This window comes from Camelus ferus, chromosome 4, assembly GCF_009834535.1.
Source record: "Camelus ferus isolate YT-003-E chromosome 4, BCGSAC_Cfer_1.0, whole genome shotgun sequence".
NCBI lineage: Eukaryota > Metazoa > Chordata > Mammalia > Artiodactyla > Camelidae > Camelus > Camelus ferus.
Window position 1 is genome coordinate 41,537,466 of NC_045699.1, and position 12,777 is coordinate 41,550,242.

At 40.6% G+C, this 12,777-nt stretch overlaps 1 long non-coding RNA gene across 2 annotated transcripts in view; it reads right to left on the bottom strand.

Moving 5' to 3' along the window:
* Positions 1-11,785, bottom strand: part of LOC116663175 — a 74,186-nt gene extending 62,401 nt beyond the window's left edge. The window contains exons 1-8 of one of the 2 annotated variants that reach the window (XR_004319298.1): positions 11,481-11,785; positions 11,209-11,299; positions 10,803-10,848; positions 9,883-10,011; positions 8,835-8,909; positions 6,237-6,440; positions 4,795-5,523; positions 3,515-3,644 (exon numbers count right to left, since the gene is read on the bottom strand). This is a non-coding gene — a long non-coding RNA (uncharacterized LOC116663175). Of the gene's footprint in view, positions 1-3,514; positions 3,645-4,794; positions 5,524-6,236; positions 6,441-8,834; positions 8,910-9,882; positions 10,012-10,802; positions 10,849-11,208 lie in introns of both variants that reach the window. The other variant, XR_004319299.1, reaches the window with a different exon arrangement.
* Between the last annotated feature and the right edge of the window lie 992 nt (positions 11,786-12,777).

Consider the following 12,777-nt stretch of genomic DNA (forward strand, 5'->3'; position numbering starts at 1 on the left):
TATAAAAAGACTTACCGTATGACTCAGCAATCCCACTCCTGGGCATATATCTAAAAGGAACTCTAATTTGAAAAGATACATGCACCCCAATGTTCACAGCTGCACTGTTTACAATAGCCAAGACATGGAAACAACCTAAATGTCCATCGACAGATGGTTGCATAAGGAAGCTGTGGTATAGGTATATTTATATAGTGGAATATTACTCAACCATAAAAAAGAAAATAATGCCATTTGCAGCAACATGAATGGACCTGGAGATTGTCATTCTAAGTAAGCCAGAAAGAGAAAGCAGAATACCATGTGATATCACTTACATGTGGAATCTAAAAAAACAAACAAACAAACTTATTTACAAAACAAACAGACTCACAGACATAGAGAAAAACCTTATGGTTACTGGCGGGGTATGGGAAGGGGGTTGGAGGGGATAATTTGGGAGTTCAAGATTTGCATATATTAATATATATATAAAATAGATAAACAACAAGTTTATACTGGATAGCACAGAGAACTATATTCACTATCTTGTAGTAACCTATAATGAGAAAGAACATGAAAACAAATACATGTATGTATATATATGACTGAAACATGCTGTACACCAGAAAGTGACACAACGTTGTAAACTGACTATACTTCAGTTAAGGAAAAAAAAAAAAAAGCTGGGAGAAAAAAAAGATTGTAGGGCAAATCCCTTCTTCCACTGCACAGCCCTCCTAAATCCTTTATATACAAATTTGAGAAGAAACAAATCAGTAGTGAGCAATAAAGCTGTGTTTTGTTGTTACAGGATAGTAACTAGATATCTTGGTTTGCACTGTGTATTCTCATAAAGTCAAGTACAGGGAGGCAAGGTTAAAGCTAATCTAAGAGTAGCTGTTGGTTTCCTAGGTTGGCTGTAACAAAATTACCACCCATTTGATGGTTTAAAACAACAGAAATGTATTCCTTCACAGTTTTCCTGAAGCCAAAGTCCCAAATCAAATTGTTGGCAGGGCAGCACTCCCCCTGGAGGCTCTAGGGGGACAGTTTCCCTGCCTCCTGGTGGCTGCTGGCAATACCTGGTGTTCCTTGGCTTCTATATACCTCCGGTCTCTGCCGCTGTCTTCACATTACCTTCTCCCTGTGGGTCTCTTACAAGGACACTTGTCATTGGATTTAGGGCCCACCCAGGAAATCCAAGATTCCTAACTTAATTACATCTGCAAAGACCCCTTTTCAAAATAAGGTCATATTCACAGGTTTGGAAAGTAGAATGTAGACCTGTTTCTCGAGGGGACCACCATTCAACTCACCACAGAGGTCAAAGAGCCTCATAGCCAGAAACAGTATGTGAATCCAGGACTGGGTAGGCAACTTATAAACTCTTTGAGAGCAGGAGGTACATTTTATGCTGCTAGTAGCAACCAGGACCTCGCAGATCACATAGTGGAGTCCAAGGCTCAACAAAACCAAAGCTGAAAGCTTTGTCTTGGGATTCAACAGTATTAGAGATTGGATTCATTGAAATAGATGGTGCAGATCAACATCCCACCCTCCTGCTGCTTCTGAGAATTTAATCTTACTGCGTTTATCTTCTCTCGAAAAGCAGTTCTCCGCATCTTAGCCGGCAGTTTCCCGTGAATTCAAGAAAATGCCTTCCAGAACTCTCAGATTAATTAGGTTATGTGGAAAAACACCCTGTTTCATATTGTTCTTTGCTCACATTTGTCTTCTGAAATGTGGTTACCTCTTTCTAGGATCACTAGCCTGCTGATGTAAAGTTTTCAAACCTTGCAGGCACATAAAAGAAACCTTTTCTTGAAAACTGGTTCCAGTAGGAGAGTACAACTTGATGCCAGGGCCCCTGCTTCTCTCTCACACACACACACACACACACACACCCTTCTCCTCTCTCTGTTAATGACACTCCTGGTTGATTTATTGATTGCCTGTAACACCGCTGGCTTTTCTTGAAGCACTTGTGATCTTCCCAGTTGTAAGTGCCACCCCCCAGTGGAAAGTTGCCCCAAACTGGGATGTTTTTATTGCTGTTTGACTTCCCTAACTTGACGGGTCAGGGCTGAACCTTCTCAGCTTCCCTGGAATAAGCTCCTTAAACCTTTTCCCTCCAAAGCATCTGTAAACAGTTGAAGGTCATGATTGTTCACTCTGCAAGATCGATATGCCATTAAATTGTGACAAAAAGGACTGCCAGACCATTAAGGCCTCCCTCATACCCTCAGTAATCCTGATAAAGTGATGAGCTGTTTTAACCTCTCAGGCTCCCATTGCGAACTACGGAGCAAACTCCTAACTGCTGAGATAACCCTTCCCGCAAAGTCAGGACAACCCGCAAATGACTGGCACTGATTTTCAGCTCCTTCTCCTGTACATTTTTTTCCTGCTATTGTAAAATCACTTTAAAAATTTAATTTTTTTTTTTTGGCCACACAGTGTCGGGTCTAGTGTTATCCTCAAAATTATTTTCACTCAAAACTATTTTGATCTGGGGTGAGCCAGCATCCTAAAAGCCTCATCACATACATAAATAGTCCCACGGCCTAAGGACTGAGAGACAAAAATTGACGTATGCACGGGAACTGAGGAGGACACAGGGCTAGTTCACCTCAAACACACAGGATTTGCCTAAATTGGACCAATCTTAGACATGCAGTGAGTTCATAATGGTTAAATCTGTTGAATTCTTGTCTGTTCTATTCGCTTAGCAATAAAAGGTGAGTGGGGAGACAGGGAGGGTTGAAAAGGCAACTTCTGTGAACTGAAAATAATTTTTATGACACTAAGCAGTCTGGAAACTATTTTAAAATTAAATCTAGACCCATCTAGCCTTGCTCAACATTACACAGTGAGCTCATCTATTATTTAAAGAATGTTAATTTCACCCAGCTAAGGCGAAAATCAACTGCTACCATGAACTGATATCCTGTGTGTTTGAAAAACCCATGAGTATTTAGCCAGATAAAAGTTGATCTCCCCCTCTTCAGTAATGCTGAAGTTACTTGATATCCAAAACACATTCTTACAATTTTGTCTCCAGTTTCAGAGTTCTTTGTGAGCCATATTTTCTTTTGTAAGCCAATGTAATCATAATTCAGGGTTCTGATTGTATACCTAATGTGTATATGCACACACTTGCATACTCACATACACGTAAAACTTTTCTGAACTATTCTAAAAAATAAATCATTTGGGGTGCAAAATCGTGCTTGAAAAGTTACATCTCCAGTGCCTCAGTTTGTTATTTCTTACACTCTTTAGAAAGTTATCAAGTCTAGAAAAATCTGAAGGCTGTTAGCCCAAATACGGTTAGTAAGATTCACCTCAATTTCAGTTCCCGAGGCTTTGTTCCAGGTTCATTAGCCAACCGAACAGAGGACTTTCTGGGCATAAATACCTGTTCATTTATTCTATTTTCTGTTTTGCTGATTTGCAAGCATGAATTTTCAGGGAAACCTTCACCTCAATTCACGTCTGGTCCTTAATAGCTTATTATGTCAACAAAACATACCTTCAGATGAAAAACCAAACACTTGAGTCCAGCAGGAGTTGCAGGTAGTAAACAAAGAAAACAGGATTATATCTGCTGAGCCCATTAGTTCTCATCTGCACGTCTTTCTTCAGCATATCAGTGGAATAATCTAGGAGGGCACCAGAACAAGAACAAAGCTTCAGGTCAATGAAACCATTCACTGATCTACCAGCATAGCTCGATAAATGGTGTATTAGCTTAAAGTCTCTTACATGCTGCTTAGACATCATTACATAGGTTCGGAAATGAGGCAAACAGACCCTATTAAATGTTACCAAATACAAGAGGATTTTTCCCTTATCTTCTTTGAACCCCCATATTAATCCTAAATTTAGATTTTATGGCTTTGAATTTACTCTGCCTATCCTGTGGCATAAGTTAAGTGGATCATTACGACTTAAACAGAAGATGTCTCACCCCTCCCTTTCCACTTCATCACGCCAAGGCCCACTTACAGATGTATAGCTTATGTTACTCATCAACATATTAAATCTGTCTCGTGTGCCTACTAGGTATCCTATAGTTTGCTAAATTTCTGGGGACACAATAATGAGCAATATCAAGCAGGTTCTATGCTTCTTGGACAAGTGTTCCCGTCTTCAAGAGTTTCTGTTATATTACAGCAGAGGAATCAGAGCAGTAAGACTTGCAATAGTATTGCCTTTTCCAGCAACTTTAGTCCTTTGTAATGGTTATCTGCATTCTGACTCAAATGAGTAACCACTGATAACAGAGTAAGGGTGGATCGCTATTACACAAGAGGGCAGATGTCCCTGAAGCCATGCCTTAGAGCGCCATGCTGGCTGATGATAAGCTTTTGCTTTCTTCCACTTACCTTAAGCTTTGCTTCTCCATCAGCCAGTGAGCTGCCTACCCTTTGGTCTAAACCACAGCTGGTGTCCATCCATATGGCACTTGGTGCATTTCTCAGGAAGGCCAGTTGCCAAACACATGTTAGGAAGCAAATTTATCTATCGTTCTCACTCACACAAGGTGTCATGGAGCCCTGGCCCATTCATTCAGAGGAGCCTCCAATAACAGAAAGCCTTTAGCAGAATAACACTCACTCTTTGAATTAATCACCTCACATTCAGATACATTACCTGAAGATCAAATTTACTACATGTTAGAAGGACAGATGGGAGTAGAGAAGGGAGGAACATGTGAACGGAACAGAGAAAAACATCTTGGCCCAGACAAAGCAAGCGTAGCTACTAAATCATTCCAAGGAATGCAGTGGTGCAGATTATTTATCTTACCATGCTCTCCCCTCCATTGTTTGGAAGGGGAAAACTTGAAAATTAAAAACTCTGTATTTACATTCTCCTTGGGAGGCATGGAGGATTCCAGTAAATCTGTTTGGCTGGCTTCAGGAAATCTGCCTCTTTATGTTGCATCACACCCAGCTGTTTGCATTAAAGTTCATCCAGTTTGATTTTCATTTGTCAAACTGATGCCTTTGATGTCAAAATTACTCTCTCCTTTGCCTTTAGTCCTTAAGAGTTTCCAGCTGCCATCGGCTCTGTAGTTGCGTTGAGGTCTTAAGCCTGTCTTGGGTCATATTGTTCTGCTTTGCAGTTGTCTAAACTCTATCTAGGTGACCTCATTCAGCTTGATGACCTAACTTGAGACACTCATCCAAGATGTCTTGGGAGCTGCTGTTGCATTGTGCTCGCCCTCTAGTAACCAGCTTCGGCTGTATCTACTTCTCACAGAGAGCACACAACTCATACCAACATCTTCTGTTCATTTGGACAAAAGATACGTTCAGTTCCCTTTGGAATTACTGATTGCCACCTGATTTACAATGTCTCTTTTTCTCCTTCAGAACAGATAACCTCTTAGTGTTGAATGAGTCACAAATTGGTTTGGGGATCCTAAGTAGACCACAGAGTGTTGAATCAACATCTAAAGAGCTCTTCAGTGTCACAGCACTCAGTTTTATTCCTTGGGAGTCTTTATGAGAGAGACGTCTATTGTTATCTTTCCTTTATAGAGGAGAAAAGCAGAAGGTTAGGTGAAGTGTCCAAAAGGTTTTTCTTTTTTTCCCATAATAACTATCTAGGCCAAACTTTGCTCGGCAAACTTTTGGCCACACTAAATTCTGTTTGTAAAATTCTGTGTGATTTGACCCAGTACTCTTATCTGCCTGTCTATCTTTCTATCTCTTCATCTTATCTGTCTCTTGTATATTTCCTCTCTAAAGGGACTACAAATCACCTACATCCTGATCTGTCCCATTATTGAATTTTTCTAATTCTGTCACCAACTTGAAATGTGTCAAGTTGCTTATTGCCTCTAAGAATCAGTTACTTCATTTGTAAATAGGACTCAATACTTCCATTTTAGAATTACTAGGATTAAATGAAATAAGAAGACAACATATCACTCTGACTGGTACCTAGTAGAAGTACAAGAAAGGAGAGTTCTTTTCCTCTTTTAGTTTTTCCTGTTAGTATGAAGGTGGCACTGGGCCAAAAAGCTATTAGAAAAAAGTTAATAAAATTACTGATTTATTTGGCCTCACCCTTTTTGAACTGAGAAATGATCTTTTTGAAGAGCAATTGAGTCTGATTCTGTGTGACTTTTCTTTAGAAAGTAATACCCCACGATTCAGGTCTAACGTGTTAGTTTCCTATTGCTGCTACAGCAGATTGCCACATATTTAGTGGCTTACAGCAACACAGATTTATTATCTTACAGTTCCGGAGGTCAGAAGTCCAAAATGTGCTGCAGGGCTGCCTTCCTCCTGGAGGCTCTAGGGGGAATCTGCTTCCTGGTCTTTTCCAGTTTCTGGAGGTCACCCACACTCCTGGGCTTGTCCTTCCACCTCTTTCAACTGTCACAGCTCCTCCTCCGACTCTCCTGCCTCTTATAAGGACTCTTGTGATCACACTGCACCCACCTGGATAACACAGTACCATTTCCCCATGTCAAGATCCTTAAGCTTTAGGACAGCAAAGTTCACTTTGTCACGTAAGGTAACACACGTGGGTCCTGGGGCTTAGGATGTGGACATCTTCGGGAGGCTGTTAACCCCCCCTACCTCAGCTAATGGTTTGATTTGGAAGGTCTCCTGTCCACACTCCTGTGAGTGGAACTCTATTTTTTCCTTCACTACTCCTAGATCCTTTGATTACCTTATTGATATGTTCAGTTAACTAAAATCTAAGAAAGTAGATCATCTTTATTGTGTTTTTTATCTTAAAAAAAAATCAGAAACGACACTTTGTTCCTGTTTATAAGCCCTATTTCCTTTCCTGTTGATGGACAATGTTTCCCTGCTGTGCTTCTTTTGTGTTGGTTTGTTCCTGGTTTAGGTGCTCTCAGAATGTAAGGTCCCAGAAAGCAGACCTTGATGATTGTGGCATTTTGTAAAAGAGTTTGCTCAGCCCCAACATATTCACAAAACAAATCCTCTTTAATAATTGTTGTTTGCCCTCTTTCCCTGAATTTTTATGGAAGGGCATAATTAGGAAAACAGCAAATTTGTAGTGATTTATTTTTCAGTATTTAATCTGCTGCTTCTATACTTTGATATTACTGAAAAGTATTTCACTACATAAAACAGAGGCGTAAGAGATGAGAATTCCTTCAGACATCTACCATTCTAATTGTTACATGTAAAGGATTTATTTAAATGAACAGTCCAGTCACTGTGGAAGGATTTTACATACTATGGCTTAATTCCAGAAACATGTAATATATTCATATAGAAACCGAATAGTGATTTTTGTTTCTGAACTCCTGTGTGTTGTGTGCGTGTGCACATAATTATTAAAAACATTCACTCAAGAGATAGTAAATTAAGAAAACTTACTGAAAACAGTGATTGGATTTTCCAGATCTGAAAAGAAAATGCATCTCTAAAGCCAAGTTTTCTTTGGAGCCTTATATTGAAATTTGATTACAGATAGGCTATAATTCTGGTGGGAATTTTATCCTTGAGGGTGGTAGATTTCATTAGGGACATTCTGTGCAATGGTACACTTTTAAGGACAAGCAGGATAATGAGTTAACATTTCTGGCCAGGGTGCTTCATCGCTAAGGACGTTGGATTCTGGAAGCTTTGTTCAGCTAGCTTTGTCTGGAATTCATGAGCTTTCCTTTGTTCGCAGCCCTGGGTTTATAGGTTAACTACACTAATGGGTTTCATCAGCCTAAGACTGGTTTTCAAAAGTTATTCTTCGGAACCTATGTGATTGTGAAGGGAGTATCTAATGTGTATCTGTGTGTATCTCATTATTTCCAATTAAATCTGACTCTACTGTAGTTGAAGTTGCAGCTTACTGAAAAGATGGCAGAAGAGTAGCATCATCCCTAAAAATTTGAAAACCATCAGCCAGCACTAAGTTTAAGTCTGGCCTCATGAATTATTTTTAAGTAATGATAACATTGCCATCCCAATATTCTGTAGTTTATCAAGAGTAATCTGCCTTTCCACTTTTCTTCCTTCCTCCAGTTTTGTTTTTTTTTTTTACTTTCTTTCTTCCCTTTTCTTTCTTTTTCTTTCTTCATTTCTCTTTTTCCCCTTTCTGTCTCCCCTCTTTTTTTTCCTGTCTTCTTTTTCTCTTTCTTTCTTAGTAAGAGGACAGGATACAGGAAATGACAACATCTAGCTTTCTCCTATACCCACATGTGATGGTAAATTCTGCTTCCTTGTTCTCCACCTTTACATGATGGTGTGCACAAACGTCTAAAACCAAACATCTCTGAAGTCAAGGGGCTGATTTTTTGGCAGCCACACAAGAACTTAAGTGGTGAAGTGATTGTTTTCCTTCAGAATAGCCACATATGATAGGTATTTATTCGTGAGTGCCTCCATTACTCAAAATATTTTGAAACTCCTCTTTGAACCTACCTTCTGTGACAGTTTCAGAATGTCTCACTACATTTTAACCATCCTCCATTTGACTCAAAATGCATTGCATGGATTAATCATCTACCTTATTTACCAGACTTAAGTCCAATCTCTTCTGCTTATTTTCATATGACAACTCCAAGGATGAATATTTATCAACACAACGGACAGTCAAAAGAATGCATCTACTTAAAGATCAGAAGTCTTTAAGTTTTTATCCAGTAATTTGCAATAGCTGAAATATTGAACAAAAATCTGGGTATGTTACCCAATGCAATATGATAGCTGAAATTAAGAAATTAATTTTATAGGCAAGTATACATAATGAAACCTTAAATACAGAATCATTCATGCAGCATTATATAAGACACACACAAAAACATACCCTTACAAACATCTATATAAAAGAAATGACTTTACAATGTATAGAATTGTTACCTCTGAGTTACCAAATTATAGGTGGTTTTAATTTTCTTCTTCTTCCTCTAATTTCAAGAGTATATGCAATTATTTCTGTAATCAAAGAGAAAAAAAAAACAGTTTGAACTCTTAAAGATGATGGTAAATACAAATTTTTTAAATTGCTGTCAGTAATGACACCATCACCAGAATAAATGCATTACCTTTAAGGGTTCAGAAGTATTTGAATATGTTTGAGTTATGTTTGTTTAGTAATAGTCACATTAATTTAAGGCAGAATTATACAAGTATATAAGACATTTAAATGCACTACTAACTTTTCCCAGTTACAGTTGAAACAATGGAAGGCATAGATGAAGACTTTCAAATCACATCTGTTGAGCTATGATCTGTGTCACAGAGCATTGGATTCAATAGGTATGTAAGTTCTCTGGGCAAGAGCCCCAGTTTCTGGGGTCAGCTGTATCATACTCAGGAAGGGAAGCGTGTGCATAGCTGGGCCCACTATAAAGGAAGCTTAAGATCTCTTCCATCTCTAAAATTCAGTGAATCCTTTTACTCACTAGTTTGATAATAAATAATCACCAGATAGATTGCTATTCCGTCAGTAAAGCTACCCACAGCAAACAAAATTCACTGGAGGCAACAAAGGAAGGATTTGATGGATTGCCTCTTAAATCATACTGGAATTTCCCCAGATTAGTTTGGCAGTGGGTGTAGGATCTCAGAAATAATGAGATTTAATCATGCCATCTCGTAGAGCTAAGTGACTGCATTTTCACCTTTTCCAAAAACAAAGGTGGCTATTGTTTTTACTCTAAGTAAAATTCTCAACAAAGTCTCCTACTGGAGTGCCTCTAGACCTAATACTACTTACTCTGTATGACTTGAGGATGCTGGAAAATATACAGTGCCAAAAAAGTAATATGACAGTGAATTTTAAGTAATGACAACTTTCACTTTTTTTTTTAGTTGTCTGTCTGCTGGTCTTCCAGCTCTCATTTTTGTATATTCAGAGTAACACTAGATGCTGTTATAAGTAACCACAAATTTTATACGGACTCACACAATAGGAGTTTCTTTCCTGTTCTCTCGGCCTGACACGTAGCTGTCTTCCACGTTCTGATTCAGGGGTCTTGGATCCTTTTATCTGTGGCTGTGCTGAACCCTAATAGCTTGCGTTCTTGACTTCCACCTGGCAGGGAGAAAGAGCTGATGGAGAAATCCCATCCGCTTGGTAAAACCAGGAGCAGGAAGTGAAACACACAACGCTCCCCATGTTGATGGGCAAGAATGAGTCCCATGGCCATCTGGATGCTAGGGGTGCTGGGAAATGTAGTTCCTGCTTGGGCAGCTGCCTCCCGGTGACAACTCCATGCTAGGGAAGGGGGAGCATACATTTTAGGGTAGAGCCCCACATCTCTGCTCCATTTCCTTGGCCTGCAGGCTATAAAAGGTATTTTAAAATATATGAACATGTAAAATGCACCAAGATTTATAACATGTATTCATCCATGCACTGACATTCTTACTTAAACAACGTTCTTTGATAGTCTACTGTGCGTGGCCCTATATATCCCGGCATTGGGGTTTCAGTAGTGAAAAAGACAATCCTTGTACTTGTACCCTCAAGAGTTTACCATCTTGTTATAGATAATAAACAAGTAAACTGGCAAATAATCACCTCTTAAGGAAACAAACAGGGCAGTATGATAGTGAATAGCTGGTAGCTGATGAGAGACCTGCTTTGATTGGATCATCAGAGAAAGCATCTCTGACAACAGATATTTAATCCTAGACACGATGTATAAGAAGGAGCTAACTACACAGTGAGCACAGCAGGGAAAACAACATACACAAAGGCCTTTAAGCGGAAAAGAGTTTGAAGGGCTTGAATAATTGTTCTCAAGGTTAGATATGTTTAAAATAATTAATTAGTCACCTTGCAAGTTACATACAACTACAAGGAGAAAAGGGAATACTTACAGTGGAAAACTCTGGTGGGCAATACCTTGACCAAACATCAGGTCACCTGTAATGGAATAAATGAATAGTCTGTGTCTCTGCCGTGATGGACTTGAAGGCACACCATCAACTCCCTGAGTGTGGTAAAGGTATTATGGTTGCACTAGGACGCCCTTATGTTAGGAAATACATGATGAAGAGCTTAGGGATAAAATGTGAACCTAGGGGATGGATACATGGATGCTCATTATGCTATTCCTGCAAATTTTGTTTTTCAGATTAAAAAGTTGGGGAAATAATTGGACTCATGTTTTTAAAAATACTAAGGTGACGCGTGGGGTAGAAACTGGGGAGAGGTGAGTAGGAATGCAAAAGGACAGTCAGAGGGTTAGCACAGGGGTCCAGGACAGAAATGCTGATACTTTACCTTGGTTATTGCCGTGGGCAGTGAAGAGTAAAGTTGGAGGTGGAAGAGATGGATTCAAATATATTCTCAAAGTAGAATCAACAGCTTTTTCCTCGATTGAATACGGTGAGAAAATGAAAGTGAAAAAATAAAATAATAAGGGGAGTGATGTCCTACACAAAACTCACGCTGGGGTGAGTCTCAGATTTCGCTGGGAGATTTAACTGCTGAAGCCAAGAGAAAAGCATGATTCACATACACACGGTTCACGATATCCAGAGGATACAACATACCAGCTGGGTCAGGAGCAGCACAGCAATTCTTAGGTACTGAAATTTGTGAAGCTTTCCTCTGGGTTCTCGTAACAAGGGTGACTGCGATGTAAATGTCATTCCTTCTCCCATCCGTGCACCCGCAGTGACCACACGGCCAGTCATTTAAATGACTCGACTGGGCTTTGGCAAGTAGCTATATGATCAACAATGGGAAACTTCAAAATTCCTGCGGAGAGAAAACCCGCTAAGCCTAAAACTCTAAGCTTAATGCAATTGGAAGAGAATAAGCAGTTTTGTTCAGTTCAGGCCAACGTGCTACTTGGTGTTTTATGCAAGAGCTGTTATTGCCATCACATTGAGGAGAGGATTCAAAGTGGTTGGGAAATGATAAGAAATGCCCACACTTCCTATTTCCTATATCTATTTTAGTTGGTGGCAATTACGATGTACTACGCAACACTCAAAATACAAATGGTGCTATGTGAGAGGATATGTAAGTGACAGATTTGCAGCCTCAAAGCGTGACTTCAAAATATTGGTGCCGGAAAGATTTCCAGTTCCGGAAGGCGGTAGAGACGCAGCCCGCAGAGCCCCGCAGGTGAGGGTGCGGGCGAGGGAAGAGCTCCGAGCCCGCTGGATGTGGAAGTGAAGCTGTGCGCGCAAGCCGAGGGGAGGCGCCGGGCGGGCAGATGGAGGGGGCCGTCGGTGCCAATCGCACGACGGGATGGCACAGATAGCGAGCAGAGAGTGAGGAAATACTGCTAAGCAGGGAAACTGAGAGCATAAGGACGGGAGGAGAGAATCCAGAAGGAAAGCCAAGCTCTTCAGCAGAATGAAGAAGTGGGGTTATGTGAGGAGAACGTGCAGGGCATCCTCTAGAGGCCCCCAGGCTCCGCTCCTGGCTCCTCTGCCCTGATCTCCGGCCAGGAGGCTGCATGCCCAAGACCACACTGCTAGTGGCTCCTGTGCCCTCTGCAGCCGGTTGGTTTCATCCAAAGGGAGCCACTTGGAGAAAATCAGACGACCAGGATGAGGAGAGGTTAGTTTCTTCCCTAGCCCCTGCCTGCCGGGTCTCAGTACTCTCTCCACCCTGACAGCCAGCGCCCTCACCAGCTCCCACTGCTCCTGCCCCCAGGCCTGTGCTTGGTCAGGGCTTCCCGCCTGTGCTAGCCCAGGGGTAGGGCCTCATCCCTGATTTGTTTCCCTCAGTTCACACTCACACCTCTGTAAGCAGTCACTTGATTTAATGCTTGGGAAAATGCCATCTAGTTCTGGCTGGGATCCTGACTCACACAGGGAGTTGCAGGTACCCACA